This window comes from Phaenicophaeus curvirostris, chromosome 4 (assembly GCF_032191515.1).
Source record: "Phaenicophaeus curvirostris isolate KB17595 chromosome 4, BPBGC_Pcur_1.0, whole genome shotgun sequence".
NCBI classification, from domain to species: domain Eukaryota; kingdom Metazoa; phylum Chordata; class Aves; order Cuculiformes; family Cuculidae; genus Phaenicophaeus; species Phaenicophaeus curvirostris.
In genome coordinates this window covers 14,779,950-14,803,177 of record NC_091395.1, presented here as the reverse complement: position 1 = coordinate 14,803,177, position 23,228 = coordinate 14,779,950, and positions in this window count along the sequence as shown.

Below are 23,228 nucleotides of genomic sequence, written 5' to 3'. Positions count from 1 at the left end.
TGCTCCTCCCCCTTCCCTTGTGAGGAAACTGTAAACTGTGATGAGGGCCCTCCTTGTCCTCCTCCAGGCTGAAGAGACCAAGTGACTTCAGCCGCTCCTCATATAACTGCCCTTCTAACTCCTTCACCAACTCTGTGGCCTCCTCTGGACACTCTCCTGTAGCATTATATCCTTTTTATACTGTGGCGTCCAACACTGCACACAGTACTCCCTCAGTACAGGAAAGACGTTGAGGTGCTGGAGCACGTCCAGAGAAGGACAACAAATCTGGTGAAGGGTCTGGAGAACGAGTCTTAGGAGGAGCAGCTGAGGAAGGAGGCTGAGGAAAGGCCTTATCACTGTCTACGAGTACCTGAAAGGAGGTTGTAGTGAGGTGGCTGTTGGTCTCTTCTCTCAAGTAACAAGTGATAGCATGAGAAGAAATGGCCTCAAGTAGTGCTGGGGGAGGTTTAGATTGGATATTAGAAAAAATTTCTTTACCATAAGAGTGGCCAAGCATTGGAACAGGCTGCCCAGGGAAGTGGTAGAGTCTCCTTTCCTGGTGGTGTTGAAAAAATGTGTAGATATACCACTTTGTGTGACATAGCTTAATAGGCACAGTGGTATTGGACTGGCAGTTGGAATGGATGTTTTTCCAATCTTGATGATTTTATGATGCTATGATTCTATGTTCTACCACAATGAGATCCTAGTAATTCCAAAATGATCTTACCTTATAGTGGCCTTATTGGAGAAAAAAAATGAGTGTCTCGCAGCTGTCAGTGTAAGTGTCCTTACCAGAAGTAGCTAGGAAAGTGTTGCTCTGTTCATTTCACAGATGAATTAGTGATTATAGAAGCTAAGAGGGTTTTTTTGTTGTTTTGTTTTTGTTTTTTTTTTTCAAATGTCTCCTGTGAAGAATATGGCACAAGAAGCTGAACTTCTGTGTTCTGATTCTTCCCATCTCCTCATCCACCTTATTCCTTTCCCCTAGCTATTCCCTAATGTTTGGAAAATGCTTTTTCTTTTTTTTTTCTTTTTTTTTTTTTTTCTAAGGGATTTAGTACTGTGACAGGAGTTAATCAGCTATGAAAGCTTTTGGACTGGTTTGGTTTTTTTATTCTTCCATTATTGATTTAGTATCTTGGTGAAACTCTTAACTCTTGTGATATGAAGAAAATGTACTGTGGCTTTTCAGAACATGGATTTTTATTCTCTCTTCCTTCTGGAGCTGCTTATCTTTGCCTTTTGAATACGTATCCAGTAACATTATTTTTTTTCCCTAAAGCTTAAGCTAAAAGGCTTTGAGAGGCAAGGTCTACAAACCCGACCTAGTTCACCTGACTGTCCTAGAGTTCAAGAACAGGCACGGCCAGGAAAGCTGGGCCACATTGTGCCCATGTTTCCAGGCAACCATCACGTTAATCAGGAGCATCCAACTGTGCTTGATTATATCTAGTACTTGAAGCAGAAAAGGAACATAAAATAGTTATTTGAGGGAGCAAGCTTGCAAAGTTTTATTTGGCTGCCAAGCTTCAGTGCATAATATTTTGATAAGGGAGTGTTCTGGTTTTCATTGTTACTGATCTCTGTGATAAAGACTGGGCAAATAGATTTTTTCATGGGCTGGTAAATTTCATGACAATTTTGCAAACCCAACTACAGTCATTTTATGGTTTGGGAGCTTTCCTCTTTGTTTTATTTCTTAAGAGTTTGTCTTTATAGCTTGTATTTCTTTTTTTTTGCTAGCCATCAGAACCTGCTGAGTTATTTTGCCTTCTGCTCAATAGGTTGCTTTCTAGCTATTATAGCTTAGGCATACACTTAGTTACAGTTTCTATGTGTGTGGAATCTTTGGTTGTTTGATGTTGGTCAACAAAATCCTTCTACTCTCCCAGTTTGTACATTATTAACCTCACAAACACTTGTATTTTGTATCACAGGCGTTGAGATTGGCAGGTTTTGTATCCTTAGCTGTACTCTCTCATGGTTTGAGACCAAGTTATGAACCCAAATCTTAGGTGATTTTCCTTGGTTTGCCATAAGTCTCAAAGCAGTCTCATGTGCTGTTCCTGGTGGTAAATTGACTTTTGTGCAGGAAGGCAGAGTGCTTTGGTGCAGTGTGATTTGCAGCTGGTGCAACAACTCTCATCTTGTAGATTCGGGAAGATTGTTATCACATCTGTTATAAGGCAACCTAAAGAATGTGTGTCCTGAGTGACAAAACCCCAATGACCTCAGGAAGGTGGTTTCCAGAGGATTTAAGTAATCTACATACGGTGGAGTCCTTAAAGATTTCAAAACTTCAAAAGTGAGAATAAAATTAGATGTCATTGGCTAACAATTGTCTTTTGTTTGTTTGTCATCTAGATGAAAAAGAATTTTGATATAAAATGCTGCAGACCTTGGTATCAGTAGATTCTTTTAAATACTGCATTATCCTTTCCCGGTATACTATGACAGATCTTTTTCATCTGTGTAACTCATGGAAATCAGCGAGATGCTGCCCTTGCATTTAATCAAGATGAACTTGAAAGGTGAACGTTGTAAGTGGTAGAAATTATTTATAATTTGGTAATAAAAGTTTATGTCTAACACTCCAAATTTCATACATCTGCTATGTGCTGGCCTTGAGATATAGAACAACTGCAATTGCCTTTACATTTGGCCTTAGATGAAAGGTCATAAATTACAATGATAGAGTTCGTAGTGGTTCCCAGCTCACAAAATTTTCATATTAACATCTTCACCTCAAACATAAATGGTTACAAAGTTACAAAGAAAAGAGTTGTGTTGGCCTTTGTCAATGGAACTTAATGATGGAAGTCGGTGGATCGTGTACTACTGCTAGCACTTATACATAAAGCATCACAGAAACCTTATTCAGAGGACCTAATTAAAATTTACAGTTAACTTTAAAAATGAAATGGGATTTGACAGACTCTTTCTCTCTCTTTAATGTAATAAGAGCCACTTCAAAGTTAGGAAGGTTTTTCTCTCCTAGCTACTTGAAATGAACGTATTTCTATAGAGCAGGGTGGCCATACAACGCAGAACGTGTTAAAAAGAGTGTCCAATTTTTCCACTTTTTGTGAAGTGCACCCCATTTATGTAAGTTAAAGGCAGAAAAACAACAATCCAGATGGCAAAAGGATGTCTGTGGCAGATTTTTAATTCAGCCTAAATAATCTCTGACTATAACCAGAGAAAAAGAAAATGTATTAAACAATCTTCACCTGAAAACTGTCAGAGAAGACAAACCCATTCAGGCACAGTCACAGCATACCCCGTTATTTTAAGAATCAACTCTGGTGCCGCCTTATATCAGGAATTACAAAAAAAAAAGAAAAAAGGCAAAGAATGAGTTCCAAATCCAGGGAAATTTCTTGTTCAGAACTTCTGAGAGTGCAGGGGCAGAAGGAGATGTCAGCCTCCATGAAATAGTGTTGAGATGTAGAAGCAATTTGTGATTAGCACTGTTATTTTAGGGTTTCTGGAGGGCCCTGAAGTAAACACAGTGTTACCTTTCTGGAGTTTGAGAGGTGGAGGGTGAGATTCTGCTGCCACTGAAGCCAGCTGGAAGTTTTGCTAATTATTTCTCTGTACCAAGGACACCTCTATAAATTTTGAAAATGCATCTGAAATCTCAAAACAAATACATCCCGATGAGCTGGTACCAAAAAATATAAGGGTTAGACCAGTAGCTGTCACAGTTTGGTTTTAGAAACTTCTCAGCAATGGATCCCAGCTGCTGAACAATCAATTAGACCACTGGCCTGATCCAGAACTCCTCCAGTGGATTCAGTGTAAGACTCTTAGGCTGCAGATTCGTTCCATTGGCTTTGGATTAAGGAAGCACCACACTTGCTTTCTCCTCAGCTATCCCATGGAATTCCTGTGGGAGAACCTCATGACAAGAAAGCTTTTGCAAACTGAGTGGCTTGTCTGCTTTTCAGTCCTGAACCATTCCTGTACTAGAAGAGTGAGGATTATCTTGCCTCTCATTGCTGTGGTCCTGTTGTCTGATGGTAAGCTAGTGGGTATGACTTGCTGAGGGGTCTGTCTTGGTTTGTATTGTCAGAGACTGTGCTGCCTGCAGAGAATAGATCAGTGCCAGATTTGCACTTTGGCACAGGACTGCTGAAGCTGACCTTGCAACTCTCTTGAAGCTGGCATAAACTCTGTGCTCTCTTTCCCTTTCTTTTTCCTTCTAGAGCTGTGTTTTTTCACTATGATTTGTGCTTCTTGGAGGTCTTCTTCTGATGCCTTGAGGGTGAAGAGTAAGATGTTAAGGAATTGAAGGATGCAGGAAGCAGTGACAGAAAGAAAGTATTAGGATCTCCCTCCTTTTCCTCCTTAGCAAACTTCCTGGTAAACAGGGAGCTGTCAGCAGGTCTTCAGGGAGCTGGAGAGAATAATGTGATAACTTAGCCTGAGGCTTTTTCTTAGTCTCCTAGGCTTTCAGGTCTGTAGAAGGGAAGGGAAAATCCTCAGTAGCTTTCAGGGTTCACTTAGCTCCCTCTGAGTTCCCAGAGTGTTCTCCTTGGCTTCTCGAAGGGACAAGAGTTTTCATGAGCCTTAAGAGGTTTGACCTTCCCCTTTGCATGCATTTGGATGGGAGAGTTCAAGCCTTTCAGCATCCAAATGGTAGCCCATCTGTGCCTATACAGTAGAAGATCAAAGATTTTTTTCCCCTTAAATGAAGGCTTAGTTATCCAACGTGATTTCCCATGCTATGCTAAGATCATCGGAACTGCTGATTCCCAGCCATGTTCTCAATTAAAAAGTTAATGCATTTTTTAATTGGACCTTAATCAAAAATTACTTGGTATGTGTTACAGATTTTTGAGGAGCCTAATAAAATTTTGTTGTCTTCGAGTCCTTAGGTGTTCATGTCCTCCTGTATGGATTAAGTGACATGATGACCTTTTGCCACATGTCTGTCTGTCCTTCTTTCTGACCAGTTAAAATATGCTTTGACAGATCGTGCGAAAATCGTGCTTTATATTAAGTAGAGGGTGGAAGCTGCAATTGATACTTTTCTGCAACACTTAGATTCTGTTCAAAATACGGTGGAATTGGGCACAGCCTTTTATGTTTTGACTTTCTAAAGTATTTACATGAAAGAAGCACATGATCTCTATTTTTGCCAGTGTGAAATGTCAATTCCAGATGTCATTTCAATGTAAACTTTTCCATAACCAGTTTGATGCTGCTAATTCAGTACTTAAGGTTGAAAACTGGTGTCAATTTTAAGCACAGTCACAGGCTGAAGTAGTTGGTTTACACTCATCTGCTAGTGTAAAGATTATGCAAGGTTAGGGCTCAGCTCCCCAGAAATGCTTTTGACACAGACCTGGGGATATGAACTAAACATGAGGTGGCTCTGATTTGTACTGTGGTAAAAACAGCCCGTACTGTTTTCTGAAATTCAGCAAAGAAGGAAGATTAAAAAGCGTTCAGCCACCTTTCTGTCCCTTTCTGACCCTTTCCACTTAAGGGGTTTTTCTCCATCCACACATTTCGGTCTTCCAGAAAGCGTAAGACATAAGCCTGAACCCAGCGGTGCTACCTCACTGTATAGAGCAGCTAGCACAGTTTAAGTAGTAGTTGTAATAGCAGCAAATTGAATTTTATTGACACAGACCACAACGCTATATATAAAGAGAAGTGCAGATAACTGTGAAATTCAAATCATTTGCTGACACATATCAAGAAAAAATGCTGGAAAATGAAGACCTGAAAAAAGAGAGCAAGGTTTCAAGCTCTAGACTTGCAAACCTTTGGTTTTGTTGCTGTTGTGTATTTGTACAGCGTGCAGAACTTCCTGAGATGTTACTGAAATGCAAATAAATAAATAATAATCAGATGTTAAAGGGAAGATAAGTATACAAAGATGATTCAGTTTGTCTGTGTGAGGAGCACCTTCCTGGATATTCACCAGACTGGAGGGCACATGTGGTGGCTACCAAGTCAATGTTTACTCTGCTAATACATGTTACTGTTGTGAGGAGACTGGAAACAGGCAAAAATGATGGTGTTTGTTGTAACTCCAAATACTTGGGTTCTCATGTGTCTGCCTGAGGCTTCCAAGGTGACCTTGGGTGAATCACTTCCTTAGTGGCTCAGTTCCCATGTTCAATTAGCAGAAATTTCATTAGATAGAAGAAGCTATTTTTATTATTATAAATTATTTTTGAAATGGAGGGAAAAGAGGGAAGATAGATGTAAAAAAATCTCAAATATTCCCAGTTTCAGTAATTTTAAACATAAATATTTAATCTACTGTTTATCCAGGAAGTGAAACAATGAAGTATTCAAAATAACAGAGATTGTGGTATAATTACTCTGTTCTTTCTGTGCTCTTGCTAACACAAGAGCTCAGTTTCTTTTGAAAAAAAATATGACTTAATGTCAATGTTAGGTTGCTCCTACAGCATTTGTGAGCTGGTATTTTCCAGTGGCCCCAGTTTTTGGCCATTGACTACAAAATCTTTATTTCTGAGATTAAGGGAAAAATGGAATGTGATTCTTTTGTAATGTAACCACAAAAATAGTCAAAATCAAAAAGGAGTACTAGAAATTGTACATATGCAAGATAAATAGTTTTGTTGGGAATAGAGCAAAAGCATTAAATTTCATATTAAGGCAAAAGTTAATTTTTAATTGACTACATTGTACAGCTCTCTTGTCTTTTTAACTTTATTATAATTTCAGTGGATACACTAGAAAAAATCATGATGCTACCTATAAATATAGATCTGTCAATATGGTGTGACTGCCTGTGACCCAGTCCCCAGGGCCTGCAGTTTCAGAGGGTAGTATAACCTCAAACATGATATTCAGATCCGATTCCCTTCATTTTAACACATGCAAGAAAATATTCCTATGTACTTTAGTCTTAACTGCTCTTGCAAAAAAAAATACATTACTGGAAAAATGTTAATAACAGTATTGAAGGTTATGTACTAACTCTTCCACATCTTCAGTAACAGGTATGAATGAGTATTCTTTTCTAGGAGAGGGGGATGATGCAGGGCAGTTGACGCACTGTTCTGTGGTTCATTTTTTGGTGTTGAGGCAAAACTGCCATCTGTGCTATCAGTGCAGCTTCGCTAGTCCTAGGAATTGTAAGAGCTTTAGGGCACAAAAACCACCTATGTTTTCCCACTCATCTAATCCTACCTGGGAAAATTAGAGGGCAGTAGCATAGAGTGCCTGTAGCAATCCAGACCACCTGTCTGGATTGCACCCTCGCTCCTGCCAGTGGACCTGCATGGATGTTACAAACAGTGGAAAATTCTAAGGTACTGCTAAGCACAGACAAGACTTGTGACTGTGGAACAGAAAATGTTCAAAAGGCTCTGTTGAGGAGAAGAGAAATTATGCAAAAGCCTGATCAGTAATCCTTGCAGGCCTGTGTGGCTAGGAAGGTGTTAGCAACATTCCTGTGACATGGGTTATAAATCCTTATGACTTGGATCATTAAAGAACTACAGTGCTCATTACTTCGCTCTGCTCTTCTCTACATAATCAGAGCAATTCATTCCACAATAAAGAGGAAGAAAATCCCCTCTGCATTCAGGAGAACCTGGAAGGAGAAGAAGCAAGCTGTGTTCATACCATGCATTACTATTTTGATTTCTTGTTTTATTTCACTTGTAGCTCCACTGAGTGACGTGTGCTCTGGTTTCCTCAATGACATATATAGAATATTCCAGTCTCGCCTCCTTAGACCATATCCCAACCATGTCATCTCCTCAGCTACTCATTTTTTCCTATGCATTCTCCTTCCTCATCCAAATAATCATTTTGGTTATTTTTTTTTTTCATGTCTCTCACTTGGGTGCTTGTCTGCTTGGAACTGACACTACCAATTGATTTCACATAATGTGCACAGCACAGCCAAAATATATTTTTCTCTCTCTGGATGTAGGGTTCAGACATTAAAATCAATGCCTTAGAGGTGAAGGGCTTCGTCGTCCATAAATAACTCTCAAGCCACTCATTTCAGCTCCTTAAACAGAGTATCAGGAAGGGAATATATCATCTGGAAGATGAAAATACGCATATTATGCTCATGCTCTGAAGTTTCCTCAGTTGGAGGGAATTCTAATAGATGTGAGGAGTAGTAGTGGATTTGTATTCTCACACAAAACGTATAAGGAGTTTTTTTTATATATACAATAAAGACACATCTGGGATAATTTTAGCCCACTAATGACTATTGAATAATAAATTAATAAGCATACGCTGTGTGAACAATTCAGATGTACACCAGCAAATGATGCACGTTTCCAGTTTGAAATAAACAAGTTAAGTGTTGGACAGGCAAAGCTAGAGATGTAGGATCTGTTCTCACTTATGTTGCTGAGCTCCTCTCCAATATTAAGCCAGGTCATCTCACCTCTCTGTGTCTCGGTTTCCCTTCTGTAAAACAAGAAGAATGATATCTCTAAAGTGCTTTCAAATCAATGGATGAACAGCTTTACGTAACAGCAAGGTATTATTCATATCTTAATGACGCCATGAGAGAACATGATCAATAATAATTTACAATTTTCTTTGCTGTTTAGAGGTATTTTTCTACTATTTAGATTTTTCTAAAGGCATATGCATAATAGCAGAATATTGGCACTTTCTTGCAGAACATACAAGTCTCTTTGTATCCACATGATATAAAGATGAAAAACAGGTTACATTCTAGTATGACATTTCTCTCAAGGCTGGAGGGCCAAAGTCAAAGGGAAAATCCAATGATTTACTGCATGAGCAACTGCAAAATCTATGCATTAATAAATTCTATGGGATTGTATATTCATGCTTTACTCATACTGGGTTTTAAGCTTGAAAATTTTTTTAGGAGTTGAAATAAAAAGAACTGCTTTCAAAAACTGCCCCACATTAAATAATCCATGTTTAAGAAATTGTGTATTTATTTTTAAAGTAACCTCATTACTACTAGACTACTTTTTCCTTTTGACAGTAAAGCAGAGTGCTTATCTTCCATATTTTCATAATGAAAGCTCCCAAGCACAGGATCCTGTGGCAGATTTACAGCTTGCAAGCAGCAGAACTGACAGGCATTTTAATATGAAAGGAGATATGATGTCTTTAATGTACAGTGATGTCACTTCTAACAAGGTAGAAGCCTGCTTTTTGCACTGCAATCGCCATAAGAAGTGAAACCTGTCTGCTTCAGGAGTGACCTTTTAACCCAGGAAAAGGTCACTAATAATAGAGAAAAGGCAGGACTCTGCTTACTCAGGTGGAAGGGCACACTGATGTTGGAGGAGCAAGGCTATTGTGGATGTGCATTATCTCCAGGAAGTCGAAGCTAGAAATAGTCTAGCTAGAGCTAACCTTGAGAACAGAAAAAGAAAGGATAATGAAAATCCTCAAGGGAGTGTTAAACTGAAAACCAGATTGCCTGTTGACCACCTTTTTCCCTTTTATCCAGCACTGATTGGTCCTAATAACTTGAAAGTGATATTGATAGTAATATAGTCTACCATTAGTTGGACACATGATTATTTCACAGAGAGAAGGAACAGCAAACCAGTATCAAAACTTAGGTCTTTTATTCTACATTAGACCAATTAATTTACTTCTTTCTCTAGGAAATATTTGCCAGGGACTTCAAATGGTAATTTAAAATGTGCATTTCTTAAGACTCTTCTCAAATGTGTTTCCAGCAGACTGGAAGATTTTATCATGTGATTCTGAAACTGCATGATTCTTAAGCCTTGTATATAAAAGCATAAGCTGAAAAGACCATAAAATAGCAAGAAATCTCAAGGTCTAATAGGTACCTTGTGCTAGCATTAGGCTGTCGACTTCGGTTGAAGTCAGGAAATTAAATTATGCGGAGATATCTGTATGTATGTATATCTGTATATTTATCCTCAAGACATACACTTCCACTAAACTAAAATTCAAGCAAATAGACTTTGAATATCATACTTTTTGGTATTGTGGCAGTTTGATCTTGAAGGAACATACTAAGGGATGAAAAGAACAACACAAAATAAGTCTTTGCAGAAATCTTAATTTAAAAGAAATGTTTTTCAACAGGAACTGAACCATCGTGTTCTCCTAGCTGGGGCGTCAGGGCACTGAAAAAATAATTTTCAAGTAAGACACAACAATGGGGAAATCACAGCGTTGGCCAATCTGTATAGTGTTATCCCCCAAAGAAGGCGCTGATGTCAATACAGCTGCATGTAGCTGGAGCGCATCCAGAGAAGGGCAACAAAGCTGGTTGAAGGCAGCTGAGGGAACTTGGATTGTTTAGCCCGAAGAATAGGAGGTCGAGGGGAGACCTTATCACTGTCTACAACTATCTGAAAGGACATTTTAGCAAGGTGGGCTTTGGTCTCCTCTCCCAAGTGACAGACGAGAGGAAGTGGCCTCAAGTTGCACCAGGGAAGGTTCAGATTAGACGTCAGGAAAAATTTCTTTACCAAAAGGGTTATCGGGCACTGGAACAGGCTGCCTAGGGAAGTGGTTGAGTCACCATCCTTAGAGGTATTTAAAAGATGTGTGGATGAGGTGCTCAGGGATATGGTTTAGTAGTGGACAGGTACGGTTGGACTCTGTGATCTCAAAGGTCTTTTCTAACCAAGTGATTCTATATTTGTGTGTCCTGCAAAATTGCAAGCGATGGTTGACCTCATGAAGATGCCTGTAATACTCCATAGCTAGTCCTATATTGTTTTGAATTTAATTTTGTAAATGAGTATGTTCTTTGCAGTGACATGGTGGGTTTTAATTTATTTTGAAACAGCTGCTTCTCTTCATCCCTCTTCAAAATTGATGGAAAATAATTCAATTTTACATACAGAAAAAATCAACTCACATTTCAGTAGGAAAACATCAGAAGTACCGACAATATCAGCAGATTCTTTCCCCTATTTGGGGTCTGTTCTTCTGATGGCAAAGTAACGTTCCCAAACTAAGCCCTATATATGTGTGGAGATGTGATAATCTTCTAATTATATTTTCCAAAAAGTAAAAATACTGTGAAATGAGGCATGATATGATAATGCTATAGATCCATAGATTGCTGGGAAAAAAAAAAAATCAGATGCCATTACTTTAAGTTAATGGTTTGAAAGGTCCTGTAATAGTTTTAAAAGATCCTGTGTCTGGACATGAAAGCAGCTTGACAGACACAAGTTGTGAACTGCTTCACTTGCCATGCTACCTTATATCTGTCAATATATTGCTTATGGAACTCTGCCGAGGCCAGTCTCAAAAGGCAGACTGTCACATTTCTCAAAAGCTAAAACATCCCTAAGGGTACAAAGAATTCAGGGACACAAGCTGATAGACAGGAGCAGCACTGCAACTCTCACATTTTATGGCTAAGTTCAATGACTGAGTCCTTAAACGGGTAATTGAATTGATGAAAGGCTTACAGTTGCCCCGATTAAGCTTATTCTTTCTCCATATGTAAGACTCAGGATAGTTTAAGTAAAAATTGAAGAAGAAATTCAGGAGAGAGACATTCATAACCACTTTGAAAATTGGTCTCACATGAAAGGCTTGCCATTTGTTAAGTCACACGTACCGTTGGTTCACAAAGAATCCTGTTTCTCAAGAAGTGTCATTTGCAACAGCCTCTCTTTTTTATAACTAAGGATTTGTAAATATTTTTAGAACATGTCTCGCTGCTTCATGACTCATTCCCCTCACGATCTTTGGTCTTTTTCCCGTTTGTGATCTTGTAGCATCCCTATGGCATATGGTCACCTAGGGAAGAAATTAAGGGATTTTAACTATTTTTAATGACTCTTGGAAGGTAGAAATGTGGAAGAATAGCCACATCAAAGCAACATTTTTCAATACATCAATGAATCTCAGTCTTTGCCTGTGCTTTCCATGCTGTACCCCTCTATTGTATCTTTGTTTGTAACTGAATTGAAAACTGTCTGGGAAATGTGCTTTACTTATGTGTGTGCTTATATAGTACCAAGTGCAAGAGGGTGAAGGCACATGACTTGGATTATTAGGTGTTATGACAGTACAATTTTTAAAACAAATGCAGATTGGACAAGAAACTCATAAATTCTGCTTTAAAAAGCCTCGAGTGTAAACCTCTATCTGATTAGAATCATAGAATTGTTTGGTTGGAAAAGACCTATGAGATCAGTGAATCCAGCCATAGCTGTCCACTACTAAACCATATCTCTGAGCAAATGAATTAGTCTGATTAGCAACTTGCTTTGTTGTCATTAAAGTCTTTTTTTGTTCAAGAAAACTCAGAAGGTAGTTATGTTCACATATTCAGCAGGTATATGATGCCTTTCAGAAAAGGAGGATTGTACCCTCAGATGGGTAACAAATCTCTCTGTATGTAATAACACTTACACAGTGTAGGGGGAAGAACACTTCCCATAGGGGTGAATTTTATTCACCTCTTCATGTAAGTCCTGGTTCATTGATATTTGGTGCTTGAAGTTCAGCTCATCTGTTCGCTCTGGCTGTGATTCAGTCAAACGTTTAGTGTCAGTGAGCACATATTGTATTGAAAGTTGTCAGTGAGGATGCAGGTACCTAGTTCAGGCAGTCTGAAATGAACAAACCATATGGACTCTATGCATTTCTGAAACAAAGCCTGTATTTAAGCTGAATTTTTGATGTTTGAGTCTTGTATAAGTAACTTAATGTGGCTTATAAGTTGTTTAAGACCTTGCTTGCACGTTTACACTCTCCCTAAATACATATATGTTGAGTGTTCTGATAGATTTTTTTGGAGAAAAATAGATTTCATTCATAGTTTATTTTTATTTCTATGTATGCTTAGTGCAACTGCATATTTACACTAGTCTCATAAAATGTTCATGAAAATAATATACCATGTGCTTAAATATTTTTCTTCTTTAACTAAGATTGGGTTATAACTGCAACATTGTCTTCAACCCAACCTGCTTTTGGATTCCTTCCACACATGCAGCATCGTTCACCATTCTGTTTAAATAATCAGATTGGTAAGAATGTTTGACTTTTTAAAGCACCTTCTCTTTATAGAGAATTAAAGGTCGTAGCTGGAAAACTGGCCATCCAAGCTCAGTCATTTCTGTGTATTTTGTTAATTTTTCCTGGTTAATGGTCCTTTCAAATTCAGATTGCATGGTTACTTCAGACTCACATGAAATGCTCCTCTGAAAGCATCTCACAGCGGGAAAAGATAACCTATTCCCTTTAAGCACTGTAGTTCTATCACTGAACTACTCGCATGAAGATTGATTAAAGTTCTGTGGGCACCTAATGAAAAAAATATATATATATTGCTCTCCTTGTCTGTTTGAAAGGATAGCTATCTAAAATTCTAGCTACCTGTCTCTGAGGTCTGAAACTGGCTGAATCTGTTTATCAATTAGGGTGCTAGTGTTTAGAACAATATTCAGAAGATAATGGTAATGAGGGACCACAGTCATGGCTCCAGGGGAACATATTAGTATTAACCTCAATGCTAGGTCATGCACTATCCCTTTTAATGAGGGATGTTAGGGCTTCCCAGACAGGTGCATTTTGAGCTGAAGAGTAGCATAACCTTTTCTACCTTATCATGTCAGGTGGAAATTTAAACCACAGTGGGCTGAAATAGGCTTGCTCAGCACTATAGATAATTTAATTCCTCAGCCATCTTTCCTCTTTATCTCCTGTTGACATGCTCCAGACTATAAAAAAAAAAAAAATAGAAGCCATGTTCAGATAAACATAAACCTTACAAAGGTGTACAGTAGGCTTTGTGCCCTTTCTCTTGTTCACCTCTGTGAACTCCAGAATGAGGTGCTGCTGGTGATGAGAGAATGGATGAATCTGGATACTGAGTGCGCTGTGCTTTGGGGTCCACCTGTCTGTGCCTGAGAAAGTACCTTCAAAAGCCTCAGCAACCTTGACCTACCTACTGTGGTAGCCCAAAGACATTTGAGGGGGCTGTTGATTGTGAATGGGGATAGATTAGTTTGACCTAGTATTTTTCTGCATGGTGTGCTTTTGCTAGTCTGTGCTCCCTTGGAGTTTCTATTTTTAAATACTATATGCATGCCTCCAAAAAATTACCTATTTAAGCTTATAATGAAAAGTTTCCTAGGAACCACCACCTTGTTATCTGTTCCACAATGGGCTGGCTCATAAAATAAGCTTGAAATATACCCTCTTTCTCTTCAGCTTTTGGAGGATAAAAGCAGTAGATTCCATTAGCCATCAGTCAGGGACAGAACAGCTCATAGATCTGAATATGCTGAATCCAAGTGTCATTATTTATGGTCAGGAGGCAGCACGATTCAGTGAAATATGCTGCTTTCCCCAAGACTTATATAAGAATTACCACTTTGATGCTGCTTTGTAATCTTGGATAAGCCACCTAAACATTCTGTGACTCAGCTTCCTCTTTCACAAAAAGGGTATGATGGCACTGACCCTAAGAAATGATGTTGTCATTATACAGTACTTAGAAGCAGCAACAGGGCTTCTTTGCTACACTAACAATAGCAGTGATGTTTGAGGCAGGACAGCAGAAAGATTCAGGTATATCAGCATGGGCTGCTCAGCCAGCAGCGTGCAGACAAGCAAGTCTTTTGAGCAGAAGCCAAGTCTGCAAAAGGTTGGTGATGTCAGAGAACCCTGGTAGCTACTGGGCTGTCCAGGCTACTGGCTTCTGCTGCCTCTGCTATACTGGAAGGCCAAGCAGAAGTTGTGACCTAACACAAGAAAAGGAAAGCCCTCTCCTATAAGCCAAGACCATTAGTCGTGCCTAAAAGAGGATGGTTGTTGCGGCATTGGTTTGTGCTGTCTTTGAATTATATTAATATAGGTGTAGCCAGTTGCATGTTTGCAGTATCATAAGCTTTTATGAAGCCAGACTAATGAATGAGACCCTCTACACCCTCTGAAATAATGAATCCCATCCTTGTATATAGATTGAAATTACAGCAGCAGCTGTAGCACAAGTGTGCCAGTACCTAGAGAACAGCCCAATGCAGATCCATCAGTCAATGTCCTATTGATCATATTAGCAGAAGTGCTGTAGTAGTGTGTCACTGCTAAAATTTGGCCTGGTTTTGTATTTGTGCATTCTTCTAGAGCTAATGTAATTTCACTTATATCCTCTATAATTAAATATTATTTATAACCATGTGTTTTATTCAATTAAAGATGTTCTGGAAGTATCAGTCATCTTTTTGCATCTGGTACAATGCAAAATTTGGTTTGGGAAAGGCTGCAGTAGCTCCATGTGGAGCTTAAAAGCCAGCTGAGAGATCTTGAAACAAGTTTTAATTAGTGGAGGGAGGTCCACGGCAAGAAAAATATTCTGATGCTCTAAGCTTCCTCTTTCTGTCCCTCACGTTCACTTTATGTCCGTTCGAGACAGGCCTACAGGGGAGTTACTGTTGGAACTGAGGATGATGAGCAATAGCTTTTCAAACGTGATCTATTCCTGGTAGCTGATGATTGATTTTAGGTGTTTGAATAAACGCGCCTGCGTTTTTTTGATAGTGATAGCATTGTTTCTGGTGCATAAAAGTGTTGCATTACTTTGCAACACACTAAATCATTCAGATCCGAGAAAAGAATGTGCCTTGAACTGCTTGAGGGACAGCGTGATTGGCATAAAGTGTAAGCACACCTGTTAAAGCTGTGGCCCTGTGGCCAGTGAGAAACTAGCGCTGATCAATGCCACCCAAACAGAGCCATCAATAGTTAAAGAAACCCATGACAGAAAAGGATTGTGTCTCATACCAAAAAGTGCCTTTTGTTAGCAGCAATGTTGTATTCCCGAGTGAACAACTCACAGGCTGAGGAATGGGATGGCATCTATTTTTGGATGATAGAATGCTATCATATTAATACTTGATTTGCATATTTATCTGCGTATTCACCATAAAACTACCTTTTCCCTCTGCAGAGTTAAATGTAACCTCTTTTTCCTTCTTCTTCATCTACACAATGCTTTATGGAGTGCAGTGTCAGCCGGGCTGTATGAACAGGATTCAGGAATGCCAGATACCAACTCTTACCTCTGCTGCCATAATTCTTATGGGATTGATCCAAGCCCACTTAAAGTTTTTGTAAAGGCTTCCATTTATGTCAGTGATCTTTGCAATAACTACCAAGAGACATTTGCCATTTTCTTAGAGGAGAATTGGCAAATTATGGGAATCCCACTTTGGTCACTTAGGGACTGATCCTTAAAACAGTGGTATCCTAACTTTCTGGATAGTCCACCCTTATCAGAAAAAAAAAATTTGAGTATGCACCTCCAGTATTTGTGTAATCATTTATTTATAAATTATATACATGTACTACCGTACAAATACATTATGTACATTATAAACCAGACAATAAAATTTAAAAAAAATCATAGAATCAAATCATACAATGGTTTGGGTCAGAAGGGACCTTAAAGATCATCCAGTTCCAGTTCCCCTGCCATGGGGAGGAACACCTCCCACTGCATCAGGTTGATCAAAGCCTCATCCAACCTGGCTTTCATGGGACATCCATGACTCCTCTGGGCAACCTGTTCCAATGCCTCACCACAATCACAGTAAAAAGTTTCTTCCTAATATCTAATCTAAGTCTCCCCTCTTTCAGCTCAGACCCATTACTCCTTATCCTGTCACTGTGCTCCCTGATAATAAGCCCCTACTCAGTTTTCCGGTAAGCCCTGATGAGCTAAAGGATGAACTAAAGATGAAACATACTTTTTAATGTTTTTTAAATTATTACTGGTGCCAAAAAAATTTTCTTCCTGCATCCCAATGAGTTGTCTTGTATGCACTCCACTTTGGAGACCACTGTCTTAGAGGATCCATTCATTGGTAGTGGTAACTTTACATCACATATCACCCAGAAGTGCTTTATATACAACTACTCGTACACGCATCATAGTTTGGGAACCACACATTTATGCCATTGACAAGTTTGAACACTTTACAAGCCGGTCAACAGCATGACCCTTCTTAGGTTTTCCATCTGTGAAATGTGAGCAAGAAAGTTAACAAGTTTACACACCCTAAATGAGGTTATTGAGAAGGCAACTATGAGACTACTACTGCTATAAGTCTTACAGGATGTTAGGCATTGCAGCTTGTACGTTTCTTGGATAAACAGTACCCTGAGCAAACTGTAGTGATTACTAAAATAGCATACTATTACCCTTTTACATTATAAGAATGATCTCATAATTTTCATAATTTAAGATACGATGCCAGAATCATGCTTCTTACTAAAACGAAATAGCTCAGCAGAAAGTTGTGATGAAAAGAGACTATCTGTCAGGCTATGCTTTAACTAGAGCTGAGTCAGATTTTGGACTCAAGCATCAAGTGCAGCTGTAGTCAACGCTGATTCAAATTCAGCTTGGCCTAGAGTATCTGCTCCAGCTTTTGCTTTGATTTTTTTTTTTTTAAATACCATTAATTATGGGTGTGAACTTTTGTTCTCTGTGTGGATATGTGTAAATATTTTGAAGCTTCTGTTCACTGCTTCCCATAATATTTGAACCTTGCTTATTGAGAGTGAAAACACAGGCCAAGTAGCATCAAGTTCTCTCCTATGCTTTTAACTACTTGAGCTGCTTCCACTAGAATGCTGTTGTCCAAGAGAACTTCCATGTTGCTTGCCTCTGTTTGTATATACATTTCCCTTGCCTCCTTAGTTTTCCTCCCCAGAACATATTATTAAATATATCCAAATTAAATATGTTAATTTTTCAATTAGAAAACCACAAATAAAAATTTTTTGCATATTATAAAGATTTCTGAATGCCTGCAAAAAAAAGTCACAATTATTTAATGAAAGGAGCAATTTCCAAAGGTAGAAAAATATTCAGCATTCACAGAAGCTGCTCACCTAAATGTCACTCTGAACTTTTGAAATGTCCTTCACAGTTATCTTTTCATTCTCCATTTTATGACCTTAGGACAGAGAAGATGTCTATTTAATGTCTGAATTAAAATGTAGCATGTCTACATTGAAATATTCAGCTACTATTAGCCACCGTAAAATCAAATGATCACTAACATCCCTAGTTCTTGCCATCATTTGAAATTTATTATCATCCTATTTCTCCAGAGAAACATTGTTTTAGCTAAACATCCTAAAGCAATGGATTTCTTTATTTTTAACATACCATTTGCAAAATAAGTAATACAGGGAAAAAGGGGCACAGCTCTGTTGTGTCATCACCTTGTTAATATTTCCATAGCCAGCTTGCTCAAAATAGAAAACATATAAAGTCCCAGTACCACAAAGTAACAAGTCTAGTATGTCAGTCACTGATTTAATATGAAAGATTTCAAAACAAAACCTTGGTGTAAGAAGTGCTTCACAACAAAGGATTGGAAACTTTCTCACCAGTTGAAATATATTTACAGAAGAAGAGCAGGAGTCTGTCCCACTATCAGCTCAAACATTAATTTGTCACTCTCCAGTGAGGAGTGCAATAGAAATTAACTCAGAAATGCCTTGTTTTCTGCCATCACAGTCACCACAGACTCCCTCCACTGAGATTAACACAATGAGTAATCTATACAATAGCATCTCACGGAAAGATATGACATTAAACTGCAGTTGGTTTATCCTTTGTTGGAACAAAACTTACCGAGGAGCTCAGCTTCTTTGCCCAAGCAAAAGTGAAAGGAAAGCTCTGCTTGGGTAAAAATAATGAAAGTAACGAACTCAGAGCTGTGCATTTTGGAAGAAGGCAGTGATGGGATCTGCAAATTCTAGAAGGCCAAGGAATCATCATCTAGAATGTTTTTTTCATGTAAGGGTGTGGGTGTGTATTATATACATGTTGTGTGTATATATACTAATTTATGTATTTATATAAAAAACACAGCTCTTGCGTATTCAGTAGCATTAATTTCCCAGTTAGTGCTTGTATGTAACAAGAAGAGAAGAGATGACTTGCTGCTAGCTACATCGTATTTGTCCCCTTGTCATCCTGGACTATAGTAGCAGCAGATTGCTGCCAGTGCCATCAGGGTCAGTGGATGTTACGGGCAACTTATTGTTCGTTACACACACATTTGGAATCATTACGATATTAATTTAAAAAACTTCCTGTAACTTTGGTAATATATGTAATATTTACACATAAATAACCTTGGCACCTGAATCTAGGTCAACTCATTGCCTCTGTCATGAAATACATGAATACCTAATACTTGATTATGTCAGATTGAGGAAATGGGTCTTGGCCACCTTGAATTGTTGTTTTTTGAAGGCAGAGGTTGTCAAGCCTTTCTGCGCGCAACGATCTGACACAGAGGAGGTACCTCTGGCAAGTTGATTGTATTTATCCATCTGCAAGTAGTTGTCCAGCCTGTGGATCTCATCTCTTACTCTGCAGGAGCATTTCACAGACAATATATACCTGCAGGATGTGCAGGCAAAGAGCTAGTAAAGACTTGCCAGGGTCCTCAACCTGAAACCACGTGTGTTTAAGTATGTCAGTAGACCAACTGAAGTAATTGTGACTGTTTGGATTGGTTTAAGTCAAGAGTTTCAGATTTGGGACTGTAGTGGCTAGCATCAAGTTAAATATAACAAAAGTAATAAATTAGTTTGACCTCAGATCTTTTAAACGTTGAGTTGTGGAGTGGTTTGAACAAAAATGTTTGAATCAACTTGCAAGAACACATGGAATAGTTTGTGCAACTGCAGTCAGAATGAGGAAAAATAACGTTAATTGACAATCATTTACTAAAAGGAAGAACATCCAAATGGAAATTTATTCGTGTTCGTCATAATCAGATGTGGTCTATACTGTGCCATAGTTTCCATTCTTAACAAAAACCTATGGGCTAGATAAAACTATTGCTCTACTTGTTTTCAATATCCCAAATGTGTCCCTGGTTAGGTAGCCTCAGTCACAGAGAGTTACATATATTTTCCTGCTACTTGCTCATGCAAACAGTACTGTCTATGTTAGATCATAATTGCAACAGGAATTAATTAATGTATAGACAGATCCAATAATAGTGGAAATGAAAGATTTTCTAATTACTTTATCCTTTTTGCAAATATTTTTAAGAACATATAAACATTTTTTGTTAATTTACATCCAGCACTTTTTCCTAAAATTTTTTTTAGTAGTGTTTTTTTATCTCTCTTCTTAGCTGGAGTGCTTTGAAGTGGTCCTGGTTTCTCCAGAAGCTTTCGTAAATCATGCTAAACAAGACAAATATCTCTGTTGTTTAAAACTCAGTTAGGATGAGAATGTTAGTTCCAACTATTCAGTTTGATTTTTTGTCATCTATAGTTTCTGTTGATGCTACGACAGAACGGGGGGGAGAAAAATCCCCAAGTTTCCGACAATTTTTAGGCAATATCAAAAGTGTATTGAAATTTAGTGTATTATTTTCCATGGCTGTCTTAGACTGCATGCACTTGGGAATTTTCCGCTATTCCCAGTTTACATGTAGCACTACCAGAGCCTCAACTCTTAGACAAACCGTTTGTGCCCTTACCAACAGATAACTTTTTTCAAAGCAGGTTTAGATGACATGGCACTAAGAATGACAGCATCTGCTGGTACATCAGAAGCATCGTAGACTGAGCTTTGCTGTCAGACAAGTCATAAGTACCATTCTTCAGGCAGTGTTTGCTTTCTTTTGTGACAGCAGCCATGACAAGAGACCTTGTCGTGTGAGAAGACAGGGTTAATGTACTCTGAAACTCTATGCACTTCATGGAAATAGAAACACTTGTCCAGAAGCTGTATGAAAATCTAGACTCCTGTCCAACCAGTTAAGGGGGAATGGGAGAATCAGTAGTAGTTGACCTGCTGCCCACCTGCAGCTTTCTGTCTTCTCCTGCCCTACTTCTCTGGTATATCAGAGCATGTGTTTACCCAAAATACCACTGGGACACTGCTTGGACAGCAAAGTCATGCAAGATGGATGTTCTTGGCTATTGGGGTTTCCTTTTCTGTTGTGCTTTCTAATTAAGAAAATAGCTTTATATTTGCATACCTATTTGTTATGGGTTACATGCAAATAGAATATTGTCCCATGGACATCTAGACTTCCCATACAAAATAATTGTTTGTGAGCTGCCTGTTGTCGCTTAGGAGCAGGATCTTAGGGTTATAGTCCATCATTAATGAAAATACCGTGCTGAGCAGCAAATGAAAAAATAATAGATGGCAAATTACACATGAGGGATTGCTAGAAAAGGAAGTGTCATGGATGAAGATGATGTAATACAAGTTGGGAATGCAAAATAATTTCTGAATGCAAGCTTCATACCACATTATGGTCCTTGTTACCTCTACTGGTAACTTGCAGGCACACATTTGGTGGATTTCCATTGCAGCAGCACAGGGGTTGCTCTGCCACAATGGCACCTGGGGACAAACTGGCCAACTCCTGATTGCCGTTTCGTGCCTCCTCCTGCTGGAGAAGAACCCAAGAACCAGCAGTGACAGTCAAGGGTATAAACACCAGCTGCTAAGACATTTTGGTCCGGAAGAGAGGGGATATATTAGCTGTCTATAAAACTGTGACTGGTGGAAAAGAGCAATTAAGGGTTGATTGTTCATTATATCGACACGTGAGATAGTATCAAAGGAGGATATGCGACAGGTCAAATCAAATATGTATTGGCAACTCTTCATCTAATACCTAGGTAAGCTTTGCAGTGCTGCTTGGCACAGATGTGGCAGGTGATGAAAGCTCAGAGAAGAGAGTGCACAATTGTTAAACAGGCAGAAACCACTCTGAGCTCAATGGGAGGCTGACTTGTAAATTGTCAGAAGCCAGAGCAGGCTCTGGCAGCACAGGTGCCATAACAAGGGCCAGTCAGTGCTGTTATTACTCTGCTTTCCAGGCATCTGTCTTTGGCCACTGCTGGGGACAGGAATCTGGGTGAGTTGGCCCTTGTTCTGACCTTCTTATGTACCTGCTGCGTACCTGCGACGTGTTGATGCTTCTGGAATGGAGCTTTGCAGATGGACAGACACCTAGTGCTCAGCCTAGTCTTTGTACCTGGTTGAACAGCAGCTTTGTCTATTGATGCTATAGGATGCAAGTAAAGAAATGTCTTCAGTAGTATTGCCGTGCCAACAACTGTAGCACGTTTTATATTTTATATTTCCAAAGTCCCTGATTCTTGAAGTTACAGGAGAATGCAGAAATGTCTATTTCCTTGCAGAGGTTCGGGTTACACAAGCTCTTGGGTATGTAAGCTGTCTGAGAGGTCAAATCCAGCCAAATGCTTGTGTGGCTTATCTTGTATTAAATATTGCAGTAGTCATCTTATCTATCTGAGAAAGGTGAAGGGTTCAGTGACCTCAAGACTTGAATCTGTGGTGCCAGGGAGTCGGGGAATTTTTCAAACTTGGTGTATTATGCTTATCCTCTTAAAGTCAGACTTTTTTAAAAGGTGATGTAAAAGATTCCAATACAGTTAAAAAAGCACTGTTAAAAAAAATATATCTGTGATTGTATTAATTCGTAAGCTTTACTTGTGCTCTGATCCTACAAAGCACCAAGCACCTCAGGTAAAGGGGATTTTAACTTCTGCTGGCTTCAGTGGGAATTTTTGTGCTCTATGCTCAGTCAGGGTTCAGAAATGTCTTTGGAGTTCACTCATGGCAACACTCACACCCTTATCACAAGGTCAAGACTTTTAAGAGCTTCTGCAGCTCTCGGCTCCCATAGCTGTGGTAACACAAGGATATTTGCTATCATTATACAAACAAACAAATGTCTAACCTTTGTGGCTGAGAAAAATGTAAAAACATTGAATCTATTTATCTCATCACCAGCAGACAAGCGAGACAACTGAAATATCACAGGGCCCTGAAGTAATTCTGAAAACAAGCTCACGGTGCTTTTAATGTGTTGAGGGTTAGCAATCTTGGGATTTTTCAGGCTTATTTCCTATTTCACTATTGTGCTTTTTATTTCAAGTTTTGGACAACAAAGTTCCTACATCTGTGCACATGGGAGTAAGTTAATCCTCTTAAAAACTTCTGAGACCAAAACTGTTTGTTTTAATATAGTTTCTAGTGGACAGGCTGCTGGGTGCCTACTGGCCCGCTCAGAGGTGATACTAACACCTGCTGTGAAAGGGCTTTCACTGATTGAACAAGCCCTGCTATGTGTTACAATATGTTGATGTTTTCTCTACCTCTTCTGAAACCAACAAAATCATTTCACAAGCGGTATCTGCAAACAGTGGGATTGGGTTAATGTAAGAAGCAGCACCTTCCCTGAGAGCCCTTA